At 50.0% G+C, this 27,498-nt stretch overlaps 1 protein-coding gene across 2 annotated transcripts in view; it reads right to left on the bottom strand.

Annotated features, from left to right (window-relative positions):
* Positions 1-24,388, bottom strand: part of CYRIB (CYFIP related Rac1 interactor B) — a 148,345-nt gene extending 123,957 nt beyond the window's left edge. For both annotated transcript variants that reach the window (XM_076005025.1, XM_076005023.1), the window contains exon 1: positions 24,176-24,388. The gene's annotated coding sequence lies outside the window, so the exon portion shown is untranslated. The remainder of the gene's footprint in view (positions 1-24,175) is intronic.
* Between the last annotated feature and the right edge of the window lie 3,110 nt (positions 24,389-27,498).

The raw sequence follows: 27,498 nt of genomic DNA, 5'->3' as shown, positions 1-27,498 counted from the left end.
CCCCCTCCCCAAGTTCCTCTCCCCCAGCACTCCCAGACCTCCCCCAGGATCCAGCAAGACAAGAATTAAAGTCAGGCTCTGTGGAGGCTTCCAGAAAGTACTCGGATTGGTGCCCAATGTTAAATATTCTGGCCCTCACCCCTGGGCACAGGTAGGGGCATGAAGAATGCAAACAAAGTTCCGAGGGATTGAGAAGAAGGACATGGTCTCAATGCTTGCTTGCTGAAGGAAGAGGGAGGGAGAAGGGGAGACAGATTCACGTGGCAGTGGCCTCAAGACAGGCCCCAGAGCTGCCCACACCTCCCCCTAGGTCACTTCTTCCATCCCAGTTCAGGTCACTTCTAGCCAGGTGCTATATTTGTCAGTTTGAATTTTTCCTACCCAGTTTGAATATTTGTCCCCCTCAAAACTCATGTTGAAATTTTGTCCCCAATGTGGCACTACTGAGAGGTGGGGCCTTTCAGAGGTAATTGGAGGTAATGGATTAATCCATTCGCTGATCAATATGATGGGAGTGGGGCTGGGGGCTTTACAAGAAGAGGAAGAGAGACCTGAGCTAGCGTGTGAGCCCACTCAGCCCCCGGCCATGGGCTGCCCTGCATCACCTCGGGACTCTGCAGAGAGTCCCCACCAGCAAGAAGGCCCTCACCAGCAGCAGCCCCTCGACCTGGGACTCCTCAGCCTCCATAACTATAAGAAATTTATTCATTTTCTTTATAAATTATCCAATTTCCGATATATTGTTCTAAGCAACAGAAACAGACTAGGACACCAGGCAAAAGGAAACAGGGCTGTGCTCCCTGCCTTGGGCAACTGACACCTTGCCTGCCCGGCCTCCACACCCCTTCCGGTAATGGCTCCCGGTTTTCCTATGGGGCATCCCCTAATAGTCCTCTCATGTGCTCCAGGGGTGGCACATTACCTAGAAGAGAACAAAGCATGGAACCACCCAGAACCAATGGATGGTTCAACACCAGCCATGTGACCTTAACCTCTTCAGCACTTTGGCAGAAGCCAGTAGGAAGAGAGTACCTTTCTCCCAACACACCCCAGGGTTGCTAACATGAGCAGATGGAAACCTGAATCCAAGCTGCCAGCAGCCTCCTGACATCTCAAAGAGAGAGACCCCTGAGAAACAAGGAGGAGAGAAGGCAGAGCCAGGAGACAGGGACACAAAAGTTGGCCGTGGTTTGGGACCCTGGATCAGCCAGACCTAACTGGTTACTTAACGCATAAATTATCTTTTCTAAACTTAAACCAGAGTTTGGTTGCTGCCACTTGCAACCCAGAGCACTGACTAATACAACGCTCAATGGGTTAATGACAGGCTGCTGGTTGCTACCAGGCAGGACCCACTTCCTGCCCCGGCTACCATTTCAGGTCTGACTATAGCTTGTGGATGGCACCTGGGAGGCTGGCTCCAGACCCCAACTCCTCTGCTTTGTGCAAACTGAACATTCTTCTCTAACTGCAGACCGCCAGTCTCTCACCTTCCACCTCCCACCTGCCACCTTTCCTAAATATGGCCCACAGACTGTGATGCAAGCTCCTCTAACACAGCTTACAACACCAGCATCACCTGGCTCTGATGTCCTCACAAACCCTCTGGTTGAGCCACATGGACCTATGAACGTTCTTTGACCTCACGGAGATCCTTCCCATCTCCAGACATTTGCTCATGCTACCTGATCTGAACAGAGTTTCCAAACATCAGGTGTTTTGATAATACAATTCCAGTTTACATCGTAACCTCTTTGAGGACTGGGGTGACCCCTCATGTTCTATGACCCACATCCTGTTCACTTAGGTCAAAGCCCCTGCATCCCATGAGGGTTAAGTAAATGCTGACAGGACATCATAAACACAGCCTCTATCCCTAGATCAGCAGTCCCCAACCTTTTTAGTACCAGGGACCAGTTTCATGGAAGGAAATTTTCCATAGCCCCCGGGGGTAGTGGGAAGCTCAGGGGGAAAATCTTTGCTGGCTGGCCCGCTGATCACCTCCTGATGTGCGGCCTGGTTCCTAACAGGCCACAGACATGTACCAGGCACTGCCCAGGGGTTGGGGCGTGCTGCCCAGGGTTTGCCCAGAGATTAGGGACTGCAGCCCTGGATGGTTATGGAGGCCCTCCCGCAAACTTTATAACACCCACTTCAGACAGAAAATGGCTCTGGTTTTTTTTAAACTCTTTGTTATGTAAATTAAAGTGGGAGTTTTTTAAAAAATTGAAAAACAACCAGCTGTGTAAATTTCAGCCAGAGCCCCAAGAAAAAATCTATGAAGAAAACTACTCTTGACATGGAACATAAACCTACTGCAATCATAATTGCAATGGACAGAGAGCTGATTTCAAAATAGACCTTGGAGAGCTTCTGGTACAACCTTCCCATTTTACAGAAGTAGAAACTGAGATTCCAATAAGTGAAATCTCCACCCAGCATCATCACACAGCTAAGAGGCAGGGGTAACCAGGACAAAAAAACTGGTTCTCTGCCCTAACATTTAGGTTCCCCCCTAACATTTATATATTTTCATTTTAATTTATTTTTATTACAAAATTAATTACAAACTTACTTAAAAATATAAGCCACAGAGAAGTTCTGTATGTATTTTCTGCTCTTTGCACTGTGTCTCAATGGGTCTCTGAAAAATGGGGTCTCTGCATTTACTGGCAGAACCGCCAGAGCCTTCCAGGACTTAGACCTCATGTGGTTTCTCACCCTCCAGACTAGCCGTAAACACTGCCAACACTGGCAACACAGACAACGACAGCTGCAGGTTGTGCAATGGAAGGCAGTCTCCACTTCCTAATGTGGACCTAGACGGTTCTTGGTGGTCTGAAGTTTCCCTCTCACTGATTATTTTAAAAGGACTCAAATTAAGTTGGTCCCCAGACAAGCTCTGATTTTGGCAAGCCCCTCAATCAATATGCAAGGAGTGACCAGAACTCACTCCCACTCTACTGGCAGGATGTGTTCAGGACCCTGCAGGCCTGATGTCTGCCCTCAGTTCACGCTATTGTCTTCCAGACGGAGTAAGAGGGCCACCTCTCTGCCTTGCCCCAACCACTACTAGGGCACTGCTAATCTATGAGTCTGCTAATCTAAGTCTAGGAAGACAGCGTTTTCTTGTCCACCTCGTCTACTAGGCTGTGCGCTCCCTAGCACCCAGCACAGTGTGGGCACCAAGCAGATGTTCCATAAACACGGTATATGTGTGTGTATGTGTGACTGTGCATGCACACACTATATATGTACATTTTATATACAAACATGTCTATTTTAACATATACTTCTTCAATATATGCTTGTTTTGTATATACATGGCACATACATATATATTTATGTTTTTTATATATAGACAGGTTTATATATAAGCATGTTTACCTATAGCACATAGGTGTTCAGTGAATAACTATTTTATACATAATGTATACACACACACACACACACACACGCACATCTGAGTACATGTATGAGTGAATAAATAGGTGAGAAACAAGACATGGTTTAAAAGCAGAACAGGCAGAGGAGCTGAAATGAAAACTCCAGGAGGGCAAATGCTGTGTCACACTCTTCACAGCATTCCCAGGCCCCAACACAGTGCCTGCCTGGCACTTAGTATGTGCTCAATAAATACTGGTCAAATGGATTCCCCTCCAAAACTCATGTTGAAACTTAATCCGCAATGTGGCAGTATTGAGAGGTGGGGTCTTTTAAGAGGTGATTGGTCATAAGGGCTCTGCTCTCGGGAATGGATTAATCAATCCATGGATTAATGGATACATTATCTTGGAAGAACGCTGGTGGATTTATAAGAGGAGGAAGAGAGACCTGGCTAGCACATGAGCTCGCTCAGCCCCCTGGCCATGTGATGCCCTCAATGCCTCGGGACTCTGCAGTCTCCCCACCTGCACGAAGGCCCTCACCAGATGCAGCCCCTCGACCGGGAACTTCTCAGCCTCCATAACTGTAAGAAATAAATTCCTTTTCATTATAAATTGCCCAGTTTCAGGTTTTCTGTTATAAGCAACAGAAAACGGACTGAGACATGGCTGAACAACCAGCCTCGTTTCATTTGATGACCATTTACTGAGCAAGTAACCATTTACTTACCAAGCACCAAGGACCGTGCCAGGCTCTGGGAAGCCGAGGTAAGGGAACAGAGAGATGAGGTTCCTGCCTTCACAGGAGGAGACCTAATAATGAAGAGGTGAGCAAACTGCACACACTCTATGCACATCAAGAGAAGGGCTTTGCAGGGAAGGAACAGAAATAGAGTAAAGGCGACAGCTATAAGAAAGACTCTCAGAGAAGGATAGACTGAAACTGAGGAAGGAGGAGGCTGCTTTGCAAAAAGCCAGGAACACATCAGGCAGAGGGAACAGCACAAAGCCAGGGAACAGAAAGAAGCCAGTGGGCTGCAGCCAGGGAGGAAGGGCAGAGAGCTCAGAGGAAGACAGGGGCTGGGATCTCAGACCTTGGGTTTTGTTTAGTTTTTAAGTAACAGCAGGAAGCTACTGAGGGTTTTAAGCAGAGGAATAGTATGATCCCATTTGCATTCTTTGCATTCTATCTGGCATGATATGGAAAATAGAGAGGGAGAAATGTCCCCTCAGCATCCTGCCCATTTGTCAAAGAGTGAGAAACAACCCTACGATTAACACGGATTCAAACATCATTAATGAAAAGAATTCAGGGCAAGAAGGAAGAACAACCTTTCCTCTACAGTAAGACAGCGTTTCCTGGCTGTCCTTAAATGCTTAAAAACACAGATGGGGCCTGCGCTGGGTGAGCAAGGCTGGGGTGAGCAGGGTAGGTGGGTACAGGCTCCCGGTCATTCATCTTGTTCATTACAGGACCCAACGTCCTCCCGTACAAATGTGCTCTTCATCTAGTTCTCCTAGCTATCGAGCTACACATGGCACTTCTTGATAACTCTGTCTTCCTGCCCCCCGCCCACATTGTTTAATGTTTAACACATAAAACAAGTGCCAAGTTTTGTCAATTCCATCTCCATGGTAGTTCTCGAATCCATTCTCTCCTCTCAATGTCCAGCACCACTGCCTTACTGCTGGCCACGACACCCTTAGAAACAATCTCCTAATGGTGTCCCTCTCTCTCTAGCCTGCCTCTCTTCCACAATGGCACAACATCAGTGATTTTTCTAGAAATCATAAATCGGCCTGCACCACTCTTCTGCGTACAATCCTTCCTAGAGCAGACACACCCCACCTTCTCCTGGTGGGGGTCAGCCACGTGTTTGGGCAGGACCATCCATATATCCCTTAAGGACTGCCCCTGGCTGGCCTGAGGCAAGTCTTCTAGTCCTGATGCTTTGCCCCCGAGCAGTTCAAGTAAGAGGGAACCTGGGCCAGAAGTCCCAGTCCCTGGCCAAAGGGACTGGCTCCAGGCTACACACATAACCTAGGCTGGTCCAACAGGAACTGGGCAAGAGAGGTGGATGTAAAGCTCGGAATGGCTGCAGCCACATCACCAACACGAGGGAGGCAGTCTGAGGATAAAACTCACACAGGAAGGAAGAGCTAAGAGAACAGCAGAGAAATAAGCAAGGGCCCAGATCAAACCCCACCTGAAGCCTGCCCTACCCCTGGACGTTTCAATTATACATCTTCATGAGTTCTCTTTCCTAGCTAAGCCAGCTTGAGTTGAGTTCACTGTTATCAGCAACCATAAGTGCATATACTCACTACAATCTCAAAATAAAGTACAAACTCCTCAGCATGGCATACGACAGCAGTCAGCAAACTACAGCTCACAGGCCGACTCAGGCCCATTGCCTGTTTTGGTAAATAAAGTTTTGTTTTAACACAGCTATGCCCATGCATTATGGATTGCTGATGGCTGCTTAGGCACGACAACAGCGCAGTAGAACAGATGCAGCAGAGACCATATGGCCAGCAAAGCCTATTTTCTTATTTACAGAAGAAATTTGCAAACCTCGGACATACCAGTCATACATGTTTTGGCTTCTGCCTTCCCTTCCAGGTGACCAGCCACCACTCTCTGCCTCCTGGTGGATTACGATGGATCCTGTGGGCACACCCTCCCTGTTACCTGTTCTGCCTAGCTGACTCTTTACACCCTACTGACCTTGGCTCAGGCATCACCTCTCTTTGAGGGTCCCCTGTCAGGATTAGGAGTCCCTTGTGAAACCACAGCCCCTCTGCCCACACCTATTCTCCCACCATGCTGGAAAGGATTACCCAGCTGTGTGTCTGTCTCCACCTCTGGTCTAAAGGCTCCTGAAAGGCTGGGAATATCACTTTTATATGTTGAGTTGTGTCTCCCTAAAATTCAGACGTTGAAGTCCTAACTCCCAATACCAAAGAATGTGGCCTTATTTGGTAGTAGGGTCTTTGCAGATGCAATTGGTTACGATGAGGTCACACTGGAGTAGGACAGGCCCTAAATACAGTGACTGGTGTCCTTATGAGACAACAACCAGGTGAAGACACAGACACACACATGGGAAGAATGCCACGTGAACATAAAGGCAGAGATATGGGAGACACGTCTATAAGCCCAGGAACAGCAAGGATTGCCCACAGACACCAGCAGCAAGGAGAGGGGAACATTCTCCGTCACAGCCCTCAGTAGGAACCAACCCTGCCAAGAACTGCTCTCAGACAACAAATGTCTGTAAGTCTCCCAGGTTGGGGCACTTTGTCGCAGCAGCCCCAGCAAGCTCAGACAGGCGTCTTTATCTCTGCGTCCCCGTGCTCAGCACAGTGCCTGACATGCAGAAGGCAGCTCAATGTTTACTGAGCAGAACCACAGTAGCCTGGGTTTTCAAGGCATCAGGCTGGTGGGTGTCGGGAGATAGAGAAGCACCCAAAGCAAGCTCCCCTGTCTCACCATGTGACCATGGCAGGGACAGGGTGCCTCATGACAGCCTCGGCAGGACACAGCAGTCAGGGCTGCAGAATACAGACAACAGAAATCAGCTATGACTAGTGTCTGGGAAAAACAAGTTGATGAGAAGCTATGGGGCATTCCCAGAATCGACAGGCAAACTGGAGAACCACGCTTGGACAAAGGATCAAGGGATACTGGGCAGAGAGAAAATGTGGCCATGGCCATGCCACAGGATGTCTGCTTAGGACAATTGCCACCTGCACTAGACTCTCAGCTCTGAATGACCTCTAAGTGCCCCTGTGTCTGTGCAGCACTCCGTCTAGAGTTGAAGCCGAGGGTGGCAGTGCCCATGTGGCCATGCTGAGGTCATATGCTGGTGCCCGTGAGGCTGCAAGAAAGACCATCTGGTCCACCTCAGCTTTCACACTGGGAGGCAGGGCTTTGCCTCCCTCCAAGACTGGGGGTTCCCCCAAATAGACAGGTGGGTATGATGCTGCATACCCCAAAATATAAAAAGTGTCCATAAGACATGCTAACACACCAAACCACAGAATTAAGTAAATGCAGATCCATGAGTCCCGTTTGCCATCTCTGGGTCCCACAGGATGCATTCAGGGGCTCCCAGGCGGGCGGAAGTGAGGGAGAGGTCTCTGCATGTCTACACAGCCCCAGAGCCTAGTGTGAACAAAGGAAGTGTTTCTTCATCTCTCACCACAGAGAGCAAGTGTGAAGCAGGATTTCAAGCATCTGCTATTGCAAAAGATCGAAAGTAGTAGCAAAAGGTCGTTTTCAGAAACATCCTTCTTCTCCTATCCCATAAAGCCATTCGGCATCAGCTACATTCTGGATAACTTAATTGCATTGGCTACATTCTGGATAACTTAACTGCCATTGTCTGAAGTGCATTCATTCATTCATTTAGCAAACTGTCCCAAGACTCAGATGTGTCAGGCCCTGTGCTGGCTATTGGGGTTAGAAAGATGAATCTATTGCTCTCTCTCACCTCCAGAAGTTCGGTCACTGCAGAAGACAACACAGAGCCAGCTTCGCCTTGGAGACAGCAAGTTCAATGGAGGGTTGGAGGTTACTAATGTGAATATGTGCTTGAGGCTTTTTTAATATTTGCTGGGCATCACTCCATTTCTCTATACATACACACACACATACACACACACACACACATTTCCTCCCCATGAGTCACCTCCCTAGTCAGCCACCAGCCCCAGGACAGCACTGAGAACTAGGCCTGGGTGTCCAAAGCTGGGTCCTCTTAGGAAGGGCCACGAGCTACTGGACTGGCTGCCGATGTCAAGCCTTGGGCAGTCGGCCTCCCTGGGTGAGGCGACCAGAGGCAGAGGCTGACACTGTCACCCGGCTGGCCGTGTTCAAGGACAAGACCCTAGCTCTTGGCCAACAGCAGGTCCTCAGGAAACTGGGGGATGAAGCTCGTCTTAGGTGTCCCTACTCTACCCTCCACACACCATCACACCAACACCTACTGTCTGCACCACACTTTTCCGGCTCATGAAACCCTCTTACGTGCATTCGCTCCTTCATCGTTCACTCATTGAGTGCCTGGTGTATGAGAGGCACTCTCTGCTTAGAGCCAGGAATCTAAAGAGTAATAAAACACAGCCCCCTTCCTTTTGGGATGCCACTTCCTCTGGGAAGCCCTCCGTGATCTCTCGGGCTGGAGCCCAGGCTTCCCGACAGCACAGCACTCTGCATCAGGGCTGGCTCTCTCTCCGTGCCAACCCCCTGGGGCAGATAAAGAAGGGACTCATCCTCCTCCTACACCACTGTGCCCCCAGGGCACAGTGCCTGGCACACAGTGGGAGCAGAAAGACCGACTTGTGTAATTACCAATGGGGGCACCTAGGAGGACAGCAGGCCGTGGGGAAACCGAAACCAAGTGGAAAAAAGCAGGTGAGACTCTTGGGGTGAGAATCTGGCATTATCCTTCTCTCCTCAGTTTGTAGATTAGACAATTTATCTCAGAGAGCTTGCGTGACTTGTCCGATATTTTAGTGCTAGCAAAACTAGATGGGCCCCTAATCTCATTCTCTTCATACCAATTTCCAAACCAACTCTCTCCATCCCAGCCAGCTTTTAGTTCCCCCTGTCCTCAGGGGCCACAGAGCTCCATCTGCCTTCCTGTCGTCACCTTATTGTTGGGGACCTGACGTATCCTCCCCCTGCTGTACTATTTTTAAGATACTCTGAAGACAGAAACCTGTGGTTAAAACAAAGAAATGGATTCCAATGGTAGAATGTCAGGGGTTCATCTATTCATTCAACAAATACGTACTGCGCATGCTCTGTTCTAGGCGCAGAGATACAGGAGTGAACACAGGCAAAATGGCTGCCCTGAGGGATGACCACGAAACGGTGTTATGAAAATCTGGGGTCCCTGTGTTGAATAACTGAATGAATGAACGAATTGCAAGTAATGCCAAGTGATCTATTCAAGATGTAACTTAAGCTGATGCAGAGCACGTGGTCCATAGGAGACAAGGGTGGCGTGGAGACCACACAATTCTGCACCCCCAGACCACTCCGTTTTCTACTGGGGGAGCCCCTGTTCCCCTTCACTCTCCTTTCAACATCCGCAGTACAAGAGAGACAGAATGAGCCTCCCTTTTTGGCCACTGCTAGCTTCCTAATTAAAGTCAAAGATTTGTGTTTATTCAGGGTCTATAAAAACAGACCCAAAAAGAGTGTTTAAGAGAAAGCAGATGAAATGTGGGTAAGGACTAGCTAATAAAATCAGGGGGAAATGCTGTGAGTTTTCAGTCACGACTATGATTAAACAAAACTTGCAGGAGGACGCTTTGAGGGCCGAGCACATAAATGTGTGCCGTGCCTGAGTTTCCAGGGTAAAATGTAAACCATAACTTCCTGCAGAATTAATTGGTCCCCGGTGGGGGATACGTGCTAAGTTCCTCTGGACTGAGCCAGAGATCACGATGCAGCTAATGTGGTTTCCCCTTCCCCCTCCTGCCACTAGGTTGTCACACGGCCTGTCAAGACTGCATTTAAAAACGCTGTGGATTTTCAGGTTCACAGGGGACAGCCTTCAAAGGAAGAACCTGTGCTCAGATTACAAGAGGTACCTAAGGAAGTGTTACAAGCTGAGGGTGCCTCTTCCAGAACATTCACTGTCAGCGAGGATGACTCAGGGCCTCAGTCTCCTTACCCGGCCACTACACTAGACCCTGGCTAAGGTGTCTTCCAACCACAGCTTCACATACACTAGGTTCTTCCAAGCAGGGACCTGGGGTGCAGAGGGTCACCCCTGTTCTGAAACGTGAGTGAGAGTATGGCCTGAATTTGAAAATGAGTGGCAAAGGCAGGAGGAGCCCAGAAGCCCTAAGGAATTCCTCCCAAGGAAGTAGATGACCTCCCAGAGATCAAAGGGGGTGGCCCTAATGAAACCCTAATGAATAAGTTTCCACAATTAAGGACAACAATAGGAGAGCCACCAGTGTGGCCCAGAAAACAATCAATGTCTTTGATTAAGAGCTGCTGATGAAATTCCACATTGGTGCTTTCATCTGGCTCCCCTGAGAGTTTGTTGGCTTTGCAAGTTTTCAGAGAAAATCATCTTGAATATACATTATTCCCCAAGTCACTAAACAGAGCTTGGCCCTCCTGCCTCCTCCCTCTGGAGGTTTCCCAGATGAGTCTTTAATGTCAGACAGTAGCAACCTCACAGCACTCAGTGGGTCCAGGCTTGGCTCTTTTTGGGCAAGACCATCTCTCTCACCAGCTTTCCCACCATGCAGGTCCAACTACCTTACCAGAGCCTTGGTTTACCAACAGTTTTCTGGACTTGGTGCTGGAGCCAATCTCCCTGGGCTGGGACCAATCTCTCATAATGCTGAGGCTCCAATAACCATAGAAGCACCGTCTGGATATTGGCTTAGTTTTCATACGGGAGTGAAGTCCATCCTGAGTCAACTCCAAGTCAACCAGGATCCTGAACCATTCTGAGTATAAATGGTCAAGGTCAAAACAGAGTGTTGAAGGACTGCTCCAAAGTGAGACATTCACACCTAGGTGTGAATGCTGTCCTGCCTGCCTGCTTTAGCACCTGCTGTGCCCTCTGTCTGAAATCTGCTCCCTTCAAAACTGGTCTTCTTTATGAGGCCTTCCCCTACCCCTCAGACAGTAGTTCCTGAGGGCATGAGCCCAGCCAGGCCCTGTGCTTGGCTAGAAGTACAAAGAAGAGAAACATCCATATCTCGTTAGAGACCTATCTAAACTAGAATTTCCAAATAACCTCCTGCTTCACAACTCTATTTTATAAATTTCACTGCATAATAGCTAAGATATATGAGAAACATTTAAAGAATAATAAAACCATCACTTATATCTACCACCCAGCTTAAAGAATAAGAATTAGTGAATACAAACAAAGTCTCTTGGGTACCCCCTCTCTCCAATACCCCATACCCTCTCTCCAATCCTCAGAGGTAAGCATGATCCTGAATTTAGTATTTATCATTCTGTGCATTACTTGTACTACCTAGGATCATACCCCCTAAACAATGTACAGCATTGTTTTGCATGCTTTAAAATTTTCATAATTTTAACATTTTTCCTATTAATATCCTATTTGTTTTTATGTCCATCTCCTCCCACAGCGTGGGACCCCCTGTGGGCAGTGCTTGCACCCTGTTAATCTCTACATCCAGACACCTAATGCAAATGCTGGCATGGAGTGCATGCTTCATACACGCGTGTTGAAAATGGAAAAGACGAGAGAACACCAAAGGCAAGGTCTTCACCTACTAGACCCAAGAAGGGAGGAGGGAGAGGGTGCAGGGGCTTCCCTGGTGGAGCCCACCTACTTGGCCCATCTATAGGTGCACAGCACCCAAGCACGACACCACGGGCCAGCTGGTAGGACGCGGCAGCGTTACTGTGAGGAGCAGCACCCATATCCTGCACCCGGCACCCAGCGGGGTCTCTGCTGCACGCGTTTGGCGAATAAATGACCATTTCCACGTGCAAGAAAATAGAGAGGCAGGAACAACTAAGTATGACTGCTTTAGAGGAGACTCAATTCAGGGCCTAACACAGCCACAGAGTCCTCACTCATAAAGGACCAATATCTTCTTTCGTTCAGCCCTGGCCTCACCCTGACTTTCAACTCGCTAAATAATACAGCCCCATATGACTCCTGGGATCTTTGGAGGAAACCCAGTGGGTGTCATACAAATGAGAAAATGCTCAAGTACACAGGGGTGGGAGAGGGGGAGGGAAGACAGTTTATGTGGCCACCACGAGGACAAGCTGATTTTGAGAGTACAGGAACACCAGGCTTCCGAATAAAGGGCAGGATGCAGCCTCGGTAAATGCTCTTTTCATGAATTAAGAAGTGTCCTTTGGCCTTTGAATTCTCTGCCAGCCTGAAGTGCATCTGCAAATAGAGCTTAACAAGAGCCAGGGCTGAGAAATTAAGTCCCAATTCTGGCCCTGGCCAGCTGTGCAGCTGTGCAGCAAATCACTTCACCTCTCTGGGCTTCAATTTCCTAAAAAAAATTATGCACTCTACAAACTCTCTTGGAGAAAGGCCTACAGTAAGCTTGGCCTGTGGATCTAAAACAGAAAATGGCCCAGGCCTGGGCTCGACAAGCATAAACACAAAGTACTCAACAGATGTAAGGCAGTGTTGTTATACTTTATTTTCTATCACATAAGCCCCTTTCTGATCTTTCTTCCCCTTCCTTCCTTCTTTTTTTAAAGATCCAAGACGTGGTGCTTGGTCAATGCTAAGTAGAACAGAGAGAGCCAGGAAGCTCATCTTTAATTCAGCGCTGACAATACTCAGCTCAGCTCAAACTTGGCAAAAACGCTTTCTTCCCGCACATCTATTCATAGATGTCTGTTCCTAGAGTTAACGCTCAATTATTCACCCTAACAGAGGAATTGTCCCATGCTCTGAGAATAGCATAAGGGGTGGGGGGCTGGGAAGCAGGAGGGGCACAGAGGAGAACAGGGACAGACCTAGAAAAGACCCCACCTACCGCCCAGAGAGCAGCCACACCCATCTGGGAGGGCTGGAAGGCAGCAGCACCCCCCAGTGTGGTCAGCAGGGAGGAGACAGACGCATTGGTTACCAAGGGCCTCCCAGTGATACTCAGCTTCAACCTCGTCGGGACATCTCAGGACCCCTGTCCCACAGGGAAAGAAGGGAGGCTCAGATGAGTGACAGGACACACCTGAGCCACAGAGCTGGTAACAGAATGCAGAGACAAAGACCACGTGGGCCAAGCACACCCAGGAGCAGATGGAACCAACGCCCTCAGGTGATTAAAATCTTGAAGCTGCCATAGGTTTCAACTCCTCCCGAGCTCCAAACCTTCCACCAGAACTGCTTCACACCTGCCGGCCAGCCCGGCCAGCCCGCCCAGCAACAACTTGCTGGATTGAACTAAATCTCCTGCAGGGTTCTGTTGAGGATTAAATGAGATGATGTATATGCCTGGCAGAAACCTCTACCATCAGCGTATTCACCTTGTGTTTGATTCCCTCTTGTTCTTCCTCTCACCCTCGAAACTGTGAGGACAAGGACCTGCGCAACTTAGCTCAGTGAGCCCAGGGCCCAGCTCAGCGAGCAGCTAAAGGTTCAGCCTTCATTCATTCAACCCAGCGGCATGACCTACTGTTGCCACAGAGCTCAGATGTGGGGTAAGGGGCAGAGAGGGGCAAAGGGCAAACTTACGGATTTTCTGGACACTCAATAAACACCTATTTGAGATGCTGAGATGTGTCTCCCTTTTGCATTTAATCACAGAATCACAAATATACACACATAAAAACGATAGAGCCTGGGGTGTGAAATAGTTATTTTAAAAGAGGCCTATTCGACTATTCACCCAAAGCAGAAAATTAATCCACAGGCTCGTTCATCAAGCATACGTTTGGTACCTACGTACCAGGCACCTTTCGATATTTTGTGCCTCCCTTTAAAAAATGGCTCAGGAACTTTGAATCTGGATCCTTCCAAAACACAGGCAAAGATGACAAGTGGGCTGCATCACAGACGCAGAACTAGAGAGAAAGCGGCATTTTAAATACCACAGAGACTGTCTGGAAATCTGCAATCCCATAAACGGTTACAGCTCAGCCACCCGCTGAGGCGCCTTTGTCTGCTCCTTGCAGGCTTCTCAGAGGCAGATGCACCCATTTCTCCTTGGCCAGGCATCCCAGCAGCAGAGCACAAGGGGGGCTTCTGAGAAGTGGTCCCTCTCCCCCAGAGAGGTCAGATGCGCCCTCTCTCCCTGGATGGGTGGGGGACAGGAGCCAGGGGAAGACTCAGTGCTTGTAGACATGAGTCACTCATCTTCCACTGAGAACACACTGGACATCAGCAGCTCCCTCCATCTGAACCGAAGTGCATTTTTGCTCTGGAATTTACACCATGTCCCCAAACAGAAAACATCTAGCCATCATTCATCAGTAGCTCTCGTTCTTCTTACAATTTCCTGAAAATAATTTCTATATTGAACAGAGTTAATAACTCTGTTCTATACTTGAACAGAGTTACTGGCATTAGGTGTCTCTAGGTTCCTTAATCCCATCAGCTGCTCACTGGAAAGAAGTGATGGAGGTTCTAGAAAAACCTCATGACCTCTCTCTGATCCCAGGTTTCCTAATTTATAAAATGGCATTAATAATGTCTTCTGTATAGGTCTAGGAGAGTATGGTTCATGGTGGCTACTGTATTCAAGAATTCCTTGACATTGGGGGCTAAATGATAAAAAAAATTAAACAAACAAAAGAATTGCTCCCTATCTGCTATGGAGCCTATCAGTATTTTTATTATTATTATTGTTTTAGAGACAGGGTCTCATTCTGTGACCCAGGCTACAGTGCAGTTGTGTGATCATGGCTCACAGCAATCTTGAACTCCTGGGCTCAAGCAATCCTCCTGCCTCAGCCTTCCGAGTACCTGGGACCACAGGTGCGCACCACCACGCCCTACTAATTTTTTTTCTTGTTTGTGTGTGTCTAGAGACGGGGTCTCAAACTCCTGGCCTCAAGCCATCCTCTCACGTCAGCTTCCCAAAATGCCAGGATTCCAGGTGTGAGCCACTGCACCCAGCCACCTGTCCGTATTTTACCTCAGGGATGCCTCGGCTAAGTTTTATTAATTGATCTATTTGATAGAGATCTCAACTTTGGTTTTCTTTCCTTCCCTGAAAACTGTAGAGTGCCAGGTTTCTTAGAAAAGAAAAGAGAGGAGAGGAGAGGAGAGAGGAGGAGAGAGGAGAAGAGAAGAGAGAAGGGGAGAGGAGGAGGTTTTTTCCAGTAAAAGTAACATAAGCACATTATCGAAAAATGTGCGAAAGAAGGAAAGGGAAAGAAAATCACCCATGTTCTCATCCCCTAACACAGCCTCTGACACCGTTTTGGTGCATTTCCTTGACGTCTCATTTCCTATAAATGACTGACGGCTTTCCTAAGTCTCCACAGGGCCTCCGTGGCCCTGACATGCCGTGTAATATTCCACTGTGTGGCGACACCAAAACTGATTTTAAGTGTATGGCGACTGTCACTTAGGTTAGTTCCAATTTGTTTTGTTATTGTAAAATGCTGAGCTAAAGATCTTTGTGCAACATTTTGTCCATATTTTTTATTGTTTCCTTAGAAGAGACTCCCCAAACTGGGTTCACTGGGTCAAAGGTTATGAAGATCTTCATGTCCTTTGACATCAATTGCCACAGTTGTCCAGAAGGGTCATTCAGGGACCCAGCCGGCCACCAGCAAGAAGATGCATATAGCTTCACAGGGACCGAGGGGCAACACACCTTCCACAGGCATCGTGGAGTGGGGTCAGGCACGCCTGTTGGGTGTTCTCTAGAGTGCGCACTCATGGAACATTCCGGTCTCTGCACGTTGCCGTGTGCAATCTCAGGCACTTTTCAACTCTCCTTGCTGAAGGGGAGCTCCTTAGTGGGTTCTAGAATAAGCCCCAATGTGGAACCAAATACTCCCTCCTTCCTCCCCTCACAGTTATTTAGGGATGATGGAGGAACAAAAGATCAGGTTCCTCTTCCTTCGGTTTTAGGTGTCTGAGCTCTGGAGACAAAGATGAGTTTATCTGGAGAGAGGCATTTTCCAACCACAAGCCCAATCACAGTGGAGAGGGGGTCAGGAAGGGGATGGGGGACATTCAAAGGTCATAGCTAGTTTATTCCTCATTTGCTTCTGGACAGTTCCACCTGGAGGCAGGGCATCAAGGACAATGGAGTCAAATCCAAAGATGGAGGGAGGCGGGGGGTCACCCCTGGGCTCAGGAGGCTGAAGCCCTTCCAGATCAGCTCCAGGATGGGACATTCAACCACAGACTTGAGATGTGCTGGAACAGTGACAAAGTTGTCAAAGGCCTAAATCTGGAGCTGCTGTGACCACAGAGACTTGGCTTTTATTTAAAAAACAAACAAACAAACAAAAAACCACCTACCAGGTGTGGTGGCACATGCCTGTAATCCCAGCTACTTGGGAGGCTGAGGCAGGAGGATCCCTTAAGCCTAGGAGTTCAAAGCTAACCTGGGCAATATAGCAAGACCCTATCTTTAATTAATTAACTAATTAACTGAATCAGGCCTCACTAGACCAAGAGTAGCTATCTCGTTCCTGCCCGCTGCGTCTTATGTGACCCACCGCTGGGTATCAGGACAACTTTGCATACTCTTAAGATGTCCTCAATTGATCACAACACACAATGGGCTCACATCCTACCTTCATCTTTTTCATCTTTTTTCTCTTTTTAATTGTATAGTAATATCAAGTCAATGTATGTATGATGTAAACAGTAGTGGACAATATAAAGTACAATGTACAACATACAAAAAAAAAGAAACAAACGCAAATAGATACAATAGCCAAAATACCCTTTCACATTATTTAAAGTTTTGTGAGTGAAAAAAAAGCACTGTGGTCCTTGGCCATGGGGGTGGCTGAGATGCCCATCGTCAAGAGATGCCTGCTTAGAAACCACCCCCTTCTCCTAGCAGCGTCTAGCAGGAGCAGTGTCTGCTCTTGGGTAAACAACTCCATTCGCAGACTTTTCCAGGTATGTTCGAGGTTCACCACAGGAGGTAGTGAACACAGCAGATGGGCACTGAGGCTGGCCTGGGACATCTGAGTTCCAGCTCTGCTTCTTATGCGACTCTAAGTTTTCTCAGTTTCCTGTAAAGTGGGGATATCACCTGCCTCACAGAGCTATCATGACGGTAAGAAATAAAACATACAAAGTACATGGCACATGGTCCACGTGCCATAAGGGAAAGTTATTATGACTCTAAAGGAGACTGAAAATTAAGAAAGCAACCCAAAAAGTCACAGAGACCCACTGCAAGATATTTATGGGTACTCTGCGAAGAGCGGCGTTTTGCCTGGGCCGTAACTGCCTGCGCCAACGGTGGCTCCTGCTCCCCCGAGAATCAGCCTGCTGGTCTGGCCCTCGTGGTGTCTGATGACTCTCCCTGCTGTCCCACCCCCAAACCTGTCAAGAAAGCTTTTCTGGTATCTGAGTGAGAAGAATGGGCCTAGAGGGCTAGCCTTGGGTTAGCCCAAGGAAACAAACCCACACTCTTTCCTTCTTGTAAGCTGCTCAGGCCTCTTAGGGACATGTGTGGGGTGGCCCCAAGGGACACGTGGTATTCAATCCCCACATGGATCCATCCCAGAGCCTAGCACACAGTAGGTGCTCACTTAATGACTGCTGTTGAATGGCAGGGTGGATCTCACTCCTTCCTCCCTCATGAACTGGAAGCTTGAGTGCCAGGAAGTCATGCTCAGCAATGACTGTAAAATACGACTTTTCAGAATACTCATAAATCTCTATTTGGCTCCTTCATTCATTTGAGAGCCTGTTGACCTGTCTGCACACTGGCTGGTCTCTGGTGCCCCGGGAGCACAGGGCAGCACACAAAACCAGAGTTCAAGGGAGCAAAGCAGACATTTTAGGAAGTGACTGCCCGAGTTTCACTTTCACATCGTCTTCTGCATTCTACTTCAACTCTGGTTTTGAACAAAGCTGGGGCCTGTAAAGAGACTTCCTTTAGTCTACACTCTCCATGCCCTGAGGCTGTGTGGACTGGGAACTCGGAATTACTCAGCGCCTATTAGATGCCAGACCCTACACCAGGCACATTCAGACATTTTCCGACTTAAGAGCCAAAACAAGCTGGAAAACAGGCACTGAGATGCTAGGGAAGGTTATACAATGTACAAAGACTTCACAGTCAGGGGGTCGAGTCTGAACCAAGACGTGGCTCCAAGGTCCAAGCTTCTCACTCCACCTTCTCACTGTCCCTTTTCAAAGGTGTCAGCCACCAAGGTTGCAGAGCGTTCCGTTCTGCATGAAGCCACCTCAGCAGTTTGAAAACATCTTAAAGAAATGCCCTTCATAACAAATGCATGCCCTATCTCTGCCAGAACGATAGCCCTGGCCCCAGATGAGCACTGGACAAATCATACAGCTCTCACCCCCCTCCCATCCTTTGAATATGAGAAGGGAGAGAGTGGGGAGAGTTTCTGCTAAAGGCCATGTCAGGTGCTTTTATACACATCATCCCACTCAATCCTCCAAACACCCCAGGGAGCCAGCTAACATTAGCCCAGCTGCACCATTGGCAATTATGGTTCAGCAAGGTGATGTGATTTGCCCAAGGTCACATGGTGCTGAGAGGTGGGGCCTGGGTGCCTTCAGCTCTGCAATGCAATAGGATTTGCTGAGTAGGCATTGGGTGTAAATTCCAAAGAGCTCAAAGTGGCCAGAGTCAGAGGCAGGAGATGCTGTTATGCAGATGAGGAAAGGACAGAGCTTTCCCTCCTCCAGCTGCCCATGCCCTTCCCATCCTCAATTCCTCTGCATGACTCTGTCCTCACAATCCTCCCCTTCCCTCAGCAAATGCTACTGGTGCAGGAGGGGGAGGGGCTGGAGAGAGGGTAGTCCCCAGCGGCAGGCTGTATATTGATTCCAAAACTGTCACTTTTCCCATGTTAGGCCTTCTTTTCCACTGTGGATTTAAGGACTTAGTCCCCTGCCACAGGAAGGGCAAGCACAGAGGTTCGCCTTGAGCTGGGGAAGGACTCCAGCCCTCAGCATCCTCCAGGTGTAGGCAGGCAGGCAGGCACCGTGCAGCGGCGGGAAAAGCCAGCTTGCGAGAGACAGCAGACCAGTGTGCCAGTCCCGACTCTGCCTCTTGGGCAAGATGCTTCCCTTCCGTCTGGGTCCCAGTTCCCTCCTGTGTTTAAATTAGAAGACTGGATGCTTAAACCTGAAACTCTGGGCGAGAGATTCAGTCCTTCCAGACCACAATCACGTGAGAGAAAGCCATGCAGCGCACACTCCTCTCATCCCTCCCTGCCACCAGCCCACCTCAGCAGGTGCCCTGGGCCCTGCTGGGCTTGTTAAGCACCTGCTGGCAGATACAGGGGCTCTCTCTCCTCTACCTCCTATGGTGCTCCCACTGTCACCTGTACTGAAGTCTACCCTGGGTCTTTGATGTTCTGTCACGTGTTTTTCACATCTGCCTCTTCTACTAAGCTGCCTCAGGAACCTCCAGGGGCATCTCAGCATCAGCCCTGAATGAATGAGGGAGAGGGGGTCAGAGGAGATGATGTCCTCGCCCACCCTGCTCCACGAACCAGGGCGTCACCCACCCAGGCTCACTCAGAATCTGCAACTCTGCCACCTCCTCGATCCCTTGGCTTTTACCACTTAGAAGCCTCCCAAACTGGGGGCCTTAGCAGGACTCTCTAAAATGCAGTCCATCATTAACCAAAGGAGATTCACCTTAGGAACTTTCTAGAAGCCTGCCAGTGACTCCTCACAAGGAGGAGCCACCTTGTGCAGCCACCAGGCGGTTTCCTGGCCCATGTTACTCACTGGGTCGCTTTCAGAAACGCTGAGGCATGTCCTCTTCCCAGGGACTTGGCAACCTTCACCCTCCCCAATCTCCCCAACTGCAAATGAGTGACTGACCGCCTGCCCACCCCGGGCAGCAGAGGCAGACGGACCAACTGCCCACCCACCCCCATGGGTCCTGTCCACGCTCAGAAAGTGCCCTTCCCTCGTGTTTCTACCCTTGACATTTATTACACTTGGAAAGAGAAGGAACCTTTCCAAAACACGTTTTCAGTGTCTTAATAAACCCCGCAATTCCTTTAATGATTTCAGATTATCTTAAATATTTATAAAAATCACTCTCAGCAACACTTCTTTAAGCAAACCTCCTCGTCGACTTCGATTATTTATATATTTATGAACATGATGTTCAAGGACCAGATGGCAGCTAGTAAGTCTTCAAAAAGGAGAAAAAAAAAATCAATGGGACAGAATGTAAACTCGATGACTCCCCCATTTACTCTTCTTGCCGAGCTCTGGTGCAATTATCTTTCCATTCAGGGGAAGCGCCACGCAACCCCCAGGCAACAATTGGATTAAAATAGCGCACTTGGACTTCAGAAAGCTTGGAGGCTCCAACTTCAATCTAGGAATAACCTGCCAGCCAAGGGCTCAATTCCCAAGGGGAACTGGAGCTCTGTTGGGGGGACAGGACAATGGGACCAGTGGAGGGACAGAAGGAGCATGGAGGGAGGCAGACGTGTGCTGAGCGCCTACTGTGTGCCACGCATTCTGCTGGAGGCGTTCCACGCGACCTCAGACTTGAGTGTCGCAACAGCACTTCCAGGTGGCAACCATTATTCCTCATCTGAAAGGTGAAGAAGGCCCAAAGAGAGAGGAAATATCTTGCCCAAGGTCACAGGGCTAGTAAATGGCAGAGCCAGGGTGTGGGCCCAGGCAGTCTGGGCCCCAAACCCTCACTGCTTCTAAAAGTAGAAAAAGGTAAGAGGAAAAGGATAACTGTTCTTGACCTCATGCATCCTTGGCTACAAAGTTATCTTTCTTTCAACCTGGTGAGGCCATCGCCCCTTTTAAGACTATCAAAGACCTAACTCCTAAAGCTCTACCAAGGCCACAGAGCACCGTCCCTTTGAGAGCCTAGGGAAGGCGGAAAGCCTCAGCCCAGGGGAGTCCACACGGAAGTTATGAGATGTGCAATGAGTGTCACAGGCACATAGCGTTGACCTTACAAGATGGTGGGGCAGGGTGACCCTTTACCCTGAGATATGCTTGAAAAACAAGATGACAACCAGTGTGTCTTTGGCAGGACTTTATCAAATGTCTCTTCTAGGGAGAGGAAAAAAGAATAAAATTAGCTCCTTCCTCCCCTTGTACCCCCAATTTACTTCTTTGAAGAAGCTCCAATTCAAGTTAAAAAAAGAGACATGGCTCTGGCCTTTCAGATGCCTATACTCAGCCCAAGGAAACAGCAATTATCACTATTATTGAAGATGATAATAATAATCACTGATGGTGGCCACCATTTTCTGGTTGCATAACAGGAAACAGGGCCTATGCTAAGGCCCTGTTGCTTATACTACTGCAACGAGCAACACAACCCCATGACATATTTGCCCCATTTTACAGATGAGAACACTGAGGCTCTGAGAGGTGAAGAAACTTGGTCACATGAACAGTGAGAAAGAAAACTGAGGTTGAATTTGGATGTTACTGTCCTACTGAGGAACCCTGTGAGATGGATGGGGGTGGAGATTATTTTGCCTGCCTATGGATGAGGAAAAGCCAGTAGCTCTCTTCCAAGAGCGCAGCGACCTCTCTCAGGCTGCATGGCCAGTGGGTGAAGTGTACCAATTTTAAATCTATGAGTTTGCACCTATACAACACTGCCTACAATGCTCGCTGGGGGACGGTTTCACCGAAGACAGCCAAGTCCCAGACCGCCAAAGCCACATGAATGATGGTCTCTTCCATCAAAGAGATGGCAGTAATGCTGAGCACAAGTGAAGCCACAACCTCCTGGCACTGGCGTCCCTCGGCATCCTTCCTGAACATCGGTCCCTGGATCCTGATGTAAGAGCTGTCTGGGACTGGGATTCCACGCAGGGAGGAACCACCAGAGAACAATTTCAAGGTCACCTACGGGCCAGTGTGCTGACCTTGAGACGCAAACAGAATGTGCACCCACACAGAGCAAAGGGGAACCCATCGCTCTTCTGCTCATTCTGTCAAAAAACACATACTGAGTTTCCCACACATGCCAGGCAGCCCGTCAGGTGCCAGGGCAAGCACAAAGATTGTTCAGAAAGGAGCAGGGTCTGAGCTTTGTAGGCTGAGACTTAGGTGAAGACCCTGAATCTGCCCCTTCCTGGCTGAGGGTCTTGTGCCAAATTCCTGGACCCTAAGCCTCGGGAAAATGAGAATACCGTCTCCCCTTCACAGGTAACGGTGGCTACTCCGTGAGTTAAAAATGAACCTGCACATGCTCACACGGCAGCCTGTCACTGCACAGAGGTGCCTGCTGCTGCCTGTTAAAAATAACAGTAGCTCTCAGACTCCTGCCCTCCGAAGGTGGGGGAGCGGTGCACTCACATAGCTAAGGACCCTAAGAGAGGTACACAGAAGACTCTGGGAGCTGGGGAAGGAGGAGAAGGGACTGGTGTCACAGAAAGCAAAATTCCTTGAAAATCTCCCAAAAAAAAGTGCAGAAACACATACAGGGCCTTTATCTGAAAGCCATTTCCAAGTTTCCCTGTACATGAGCCCACTCTCACCTTCTTCATCACACACTGCCTCTTCCCATGCTGAAAGCCCAGAAAGGATCTAGAGAATGAAAATGACACCGCACCTCCCAGGAGGAAAACTCAGGCCAGCTGACCACTCCTGCATGCCCACCATGGGAGGAAACCCACCTCTTCCCGCCTTCCTCCACGTTACAGGAACACCCCAGGCCTGGGAAACCATTTCAGCCTCAGCCAGTCATCTGGCCATGACAATCAAAACGCAGCCTCCCTTTTAGTTCCCCCAGTGCACTCTTTCGAGAATGGGAGAGTCTCAAAGTCAGGGTTTAAGTTCCTTTTCACAGGGAGTCAATATTTTCACAAGATCATTCTCCTGGGGCAAGGGGTGGAGTCCACCAAGCCCAGGTGGCAAATGTGGCTTTCTGGGGATGGTGAATGGATGTTATAGAGCAAGGAAGCAAAAATGTGGAAGCACACCAGCTCACTTCTCAAAATTCACCACCCACCCATTCATTTCAGATATCTATGGAGCGCCTCCCGCGTGCTCCAGGCACCCCTTCTAGGCGCTGGCGATGTGGAAATTCAAGGTGACTGGCAATGACAATTTCCATCACTGCACGCCGGCCAAGCCAGGAAACCCATGCTCATTTTCTCAAGGCCCCATTCACAGCAGCCCATTTTACAGACAAGAGCCTCAGACTCAGAGAGGGTAAGCAGCTCGCCCAAGGTCACACAGCTCGTAAATAGCAAGACAGGAATTAAACATAGGTGCAAAATCCACGTGACACACCCCCTCAGAGCCTCCTTCCCACTCAAATCCTCCCCACCTCTCCTTTTCTTGCAGCAGGGAGGGAAGCAAAGACACCCAGGGTGGGGGAAGGCGGAAGGGGGATGGGGGATGGAGGGTGCTCCAGCAAGGGAAATCCTCGGTTCCTCTTTCCTCCCGCCCCCAACACAGGACTCAGGTTTCAAAGGACACACAGGTTCCTTCCAGCCCCACTGTGTGTGTACACGGGAAAGCCCTGCAGGCTGCAAGGGCATCCACCCGTTAACACTGAACTTCCATTTGAAATAAAAGATGATTAAAAGATAAAGGGCAAAGAGGAAGTGCTCTTTAAACACAGGCGGGTGGCTACCCGAGGAGGAAGTGTAGAGGCCAGCGGAGAGTCTGTTCACCCCTTCTAGTTCCTCAATTCTACAGCGACTGGCCTTTCCAATCCCTGCTGGAAGTTAGCTGGGGGCTGCGGCGCGCCGGGGTCAGTCCCCGCGCCCTCACCTGGCTCGCAGCAGGGGCCTGCCCAGGGGCGGCCACCCCCACCAGAGCGCCCCCTGCCTGGGGGCGCAGGACGAGCGGGCTGCGCCGGGCACCCTGCGCGCTCCCCGCAGCTGGGTGGACCCGGGCGGCGGCCCCGGGGCGTGCTCCCCTCGCGTGTCCCCGCCGGCTCAGCCCACCCGAGGTGCCTCCTCCGGCCCCGCGCGCCGGCCACCCTGGACGCCCCCGCCCTGCGGCGCCCCTCTGCGCCCGCAGCGCGGCCCGGCGCGCACCCCCAGCTCTCCCCGCACCCATCTTGCGCGCGCCCCGCACCCCGCGCCCTCCCCGGGCGCACCTCGGCTGCAGGGGCGCGCGCGGGCGGCCGGGCGGCGGCGCCGGCGGGGCCCCGGCACGTACCTGGCGGCCAGCGGCCGGGCGAGGGGAGCGCGGGCGCGGGAGCGCAGGAGCCTCGGAGCCTCCGGTGCCGCCGCCGCCGCCGTTTCCGGGTTGGCGGGTCTCACGTCACCGCCACAGGTTTGCGAGCGGCCCCGGCGCGGCGGCAGCAGCAGCAGCAGCAGCAGCGGCCCCGGCGAGTGCCAGGCGAGAAATAACTATAAAAGGAAGCGGCGCGGCGAGGAGGAAGAGGAAGCGCTGTTTACCTTCGAGAAGCCGAGCCGCCGGCGCTCGCACAAAAGGAGGACGCTCGCCTCGCGGACGCGCCTCCCCCCGCGCCCCGTCCCCGCCGCATCGCGGGGGCCCCGCGTCAGCGCGCGCCGCGCCCCGGGACCGCCCCGCGCCGGCCCCCACCCCAAAACCCGCGGCCGGGTGCCCGCGCCCGTCCGCCCGTGCCCACCGAGCCGGGAGCGGAGGCCCCGGGGCTGTGGTGACCTTGGGCCAGTCGCCGCAGGCCGGCCGAGGCTGCGTGGGGCGCTGGGGTGGGGAGTCGTCGCCCTCCTGGGGTGGAGGGGAAATCCGGTTAAGACCGGCTCTGGGAGGCGCAGGGTGGCCCCCAAGGTCACGGCCCGCCAGCCAGGGCTCCAGCTCGAACCCGAGTCTCCCGACCGTCAGGTCGACCAGGTCGTCCTGTCCCTGGGTCCGCTTCCCCTTCCGCTGGACTCTGGGAATGGTGACCGTCCCTGCCCGGCTCACCTCGCCGCAGCGGGGTCGGTGAGAGGATGTGCTGTCAAAGCATCCTTCAGCCCTTCTACAGATATTATTGGACCTACTAAGGGCTGTTCTAGGCCACAGCTGGGAACCACAACAAAAGCCCTGCCTGGGAGGGGCAGGGGGGACAGACTCCAAAATATCTGGTGGGTCTCGTGGTGCTGAGTGCCAGGAGGAAAAATAGAACGGGATGGGGGACAGAGAGTGTGGCTCTCTGTGCTACCCTGAGTGGCTCTCCAGGGACTCTTAATTTAGCACAGAAATCCCCGGATAAAGATCTCCCCACTCTAATTCCAGTTTCCGATATTGTGGGAGACCCCATCTTTCCCCTAGTCTAGAATGGCAAAGAACACGTTTTTCTTCATGTAACAGGACGTGCCCAGGAAACTGATATTCTTCCCTCTGCCTTGCTCCCCCCCCACCCCCCGCCCTCAAGCACATCCTATCATTATCTTGAAATTCAGCCACATTTCTCAGGAATATAGACAATGTTCTCTAAAATAACCTTTCCTCTGTCCTCTAGCAGGGCATCAAAAGGGTTACATCAAAAGTTTTCATTGCCTTTCCACCCTCCACCTCCAGCTATGGGAGCTGCTGGGTGTCCCCAAATCATAGAGAGTGCTGACTTACCTGATTCCAATCCAGTCGTTTCTTTAACAAAGGTGCCTTGAGCCCTTTATCCTGACTATGCCAGGTGCTAGGAGCAGAGGGCATTGAAATGATGCGATTTCAACTCCCTGAGCTGGTTCTAAGCTTGTGTGAGCATCAGTGCCCCAACCACTAAAGGAGGGAAACTGATGCCCACCTTGTAGTGGACAGTGAGAAGTAGGTTGGAAACAGCTGGGTCCTGAACTGTCAACTTGACGAGAAGCAGGAAAATGATTTGGAATCAGAGCTGAGCCGCTTACAAAATGGGCATTAATAATTCTGAGCATTTATGAAGTGCTAACCAGGTACCAAACACTGTGCCCATATTACTTCATCCTCAAACGGCCCCATGAGGCAGGTGTAGCATGTTCAGTGTCATTTATGGAGATACTGAAGCCAGAACAGAGTTGGAATTTGCCTAAGGTCATACTAATTAGAGCTGGGGATTGTCTGACTCAAAGCCCAAGCACTTAGCTGCTCTGAGCCTCGGTTTGTTCACCTGTGAAATGGAATAGGCAATAATGACTTCATTAGGTTGTGGTGGGGATTAAATGAAATAGCACATGTGTAGCACCTAGCACCAGTAGGACCCAGGAGAAAGCTACCACCATTGTTGTGATTATCACAATAATTGTTAAAGGTGTGGAGTAAGGAAATTTCTGGCAAGCTTAGGAAACTTGCAAATAGTTTTATGTGAATAACATAGAGTGTAAATTTGGAGGGCTGGGAAGCAGAAAAGAATAGGTGAAGGCATGGGCAGGGGCTGGATCATGCTTAGCCTGCACTCCACTGAATTCTGAGATAACCTGGGATGAGGAGCCCAACTCGTGTATGAGCCAAAGAGAAACGTCTCCATTCACTGGGTTCAGTGAGGCTAGCTGGAAGAACTCGGCTCATTCAATCAGATTTTTATAGATTTAACAAATTCAAGCAAATGGGACCTGAGGATAATGCCTGGGCAAACCTCCAGCAATTCTGCAATGACTGCTGTGTTTTTCTGGGATATCAACCCTGACAACGGCAAGCAGAAGTCCAGCATCCTGGACTTGCACTAAAGAGCACCGTTTTTGGAGTCAGAAGGCCTGCCTGCCCTTTCCAGCTGTGCAATGCTGGGCATGTCATTTAACCTCTGACTCCTTTAATTTTCTTATCTGTAAAATGGGAATAATAATGTTATCTTCTGTGGGAGAGAGGACTATGTGAGAAAATGCATTTTTAATGCTTTATACACTGCAAAGCAGCATGCACATTCTAGTTTCAATATTAGAATCCTGTTCTCTCATAGCACATGCAGTCCACGTGTCTTTCAAGCAAAAATAGCTATTTCCTTCATATATGCAAAAGCCCCTCAAATATATGGCTCCAAAATGTGTTTCCCTGCTGAGCGTTTGCAAGAGTGAATGCCATTATGTGTAGAAGGTAACAGAAGGTAGAAGTCAGGAGATAACGGGGATTCGGTTTTTGTCCTGCTGGTTAGTATTTTGCTATTAAGCAACATCACACATCCCAGCATAATAAAAGCAAATTCAGTGGCATTCTGCTTACCTATTTTTCAGGCTTCCACACCTCTGGCTGTTCAGAACCAAGAGAGAGAAGGGATGAGTCTCAAACCAAACCCACGCCCGCCAGGGGATGCCATCCGGGAACTGCAGCGTGGCCCTGTGAAGACGCTGCAGAGGCTCAGCCTCTCTAGCCTGAGGAATCCCACTCAGTGGGGGGAATGACTTCCCGTGACAGAGAGCTGGCCCTCAGGCTGGAGCAGGGATCCTCACCAAGACACACAGAACCTGGGGCTCCAAAGGCTGAGAAGCGAGTATGTCCAGGGGCTGGAAGGAGGGGAGGATGGAGGAATAACTATTTAATGCATATGGAATTTCTTTTTGGAGTGACCTAAATATTTCAGAATTATATCAAGCTGATGGTTTTAC

The sequence above is a fragment of the Microcebus murinus genome, chromosome 7 (genome assembly GCF_040939455.1).
Source record: "Microcebus murinus isolate Inina chromosome 7, M.murinus_Inina_mat1.0, whole genome shotgun sequence".
NCBI classification, from domain to species: Eukaryota; Metazoa; Chordata; class Mammalia; order Primates; family Cheirogaleidae; genus Microcebus; species Microcebus murinus.
The sequence above is the reverse complement of the archived record's forward strand: the minus strand, read 5'-3'. Positions and strand labels throughout refer to the sequence as shown.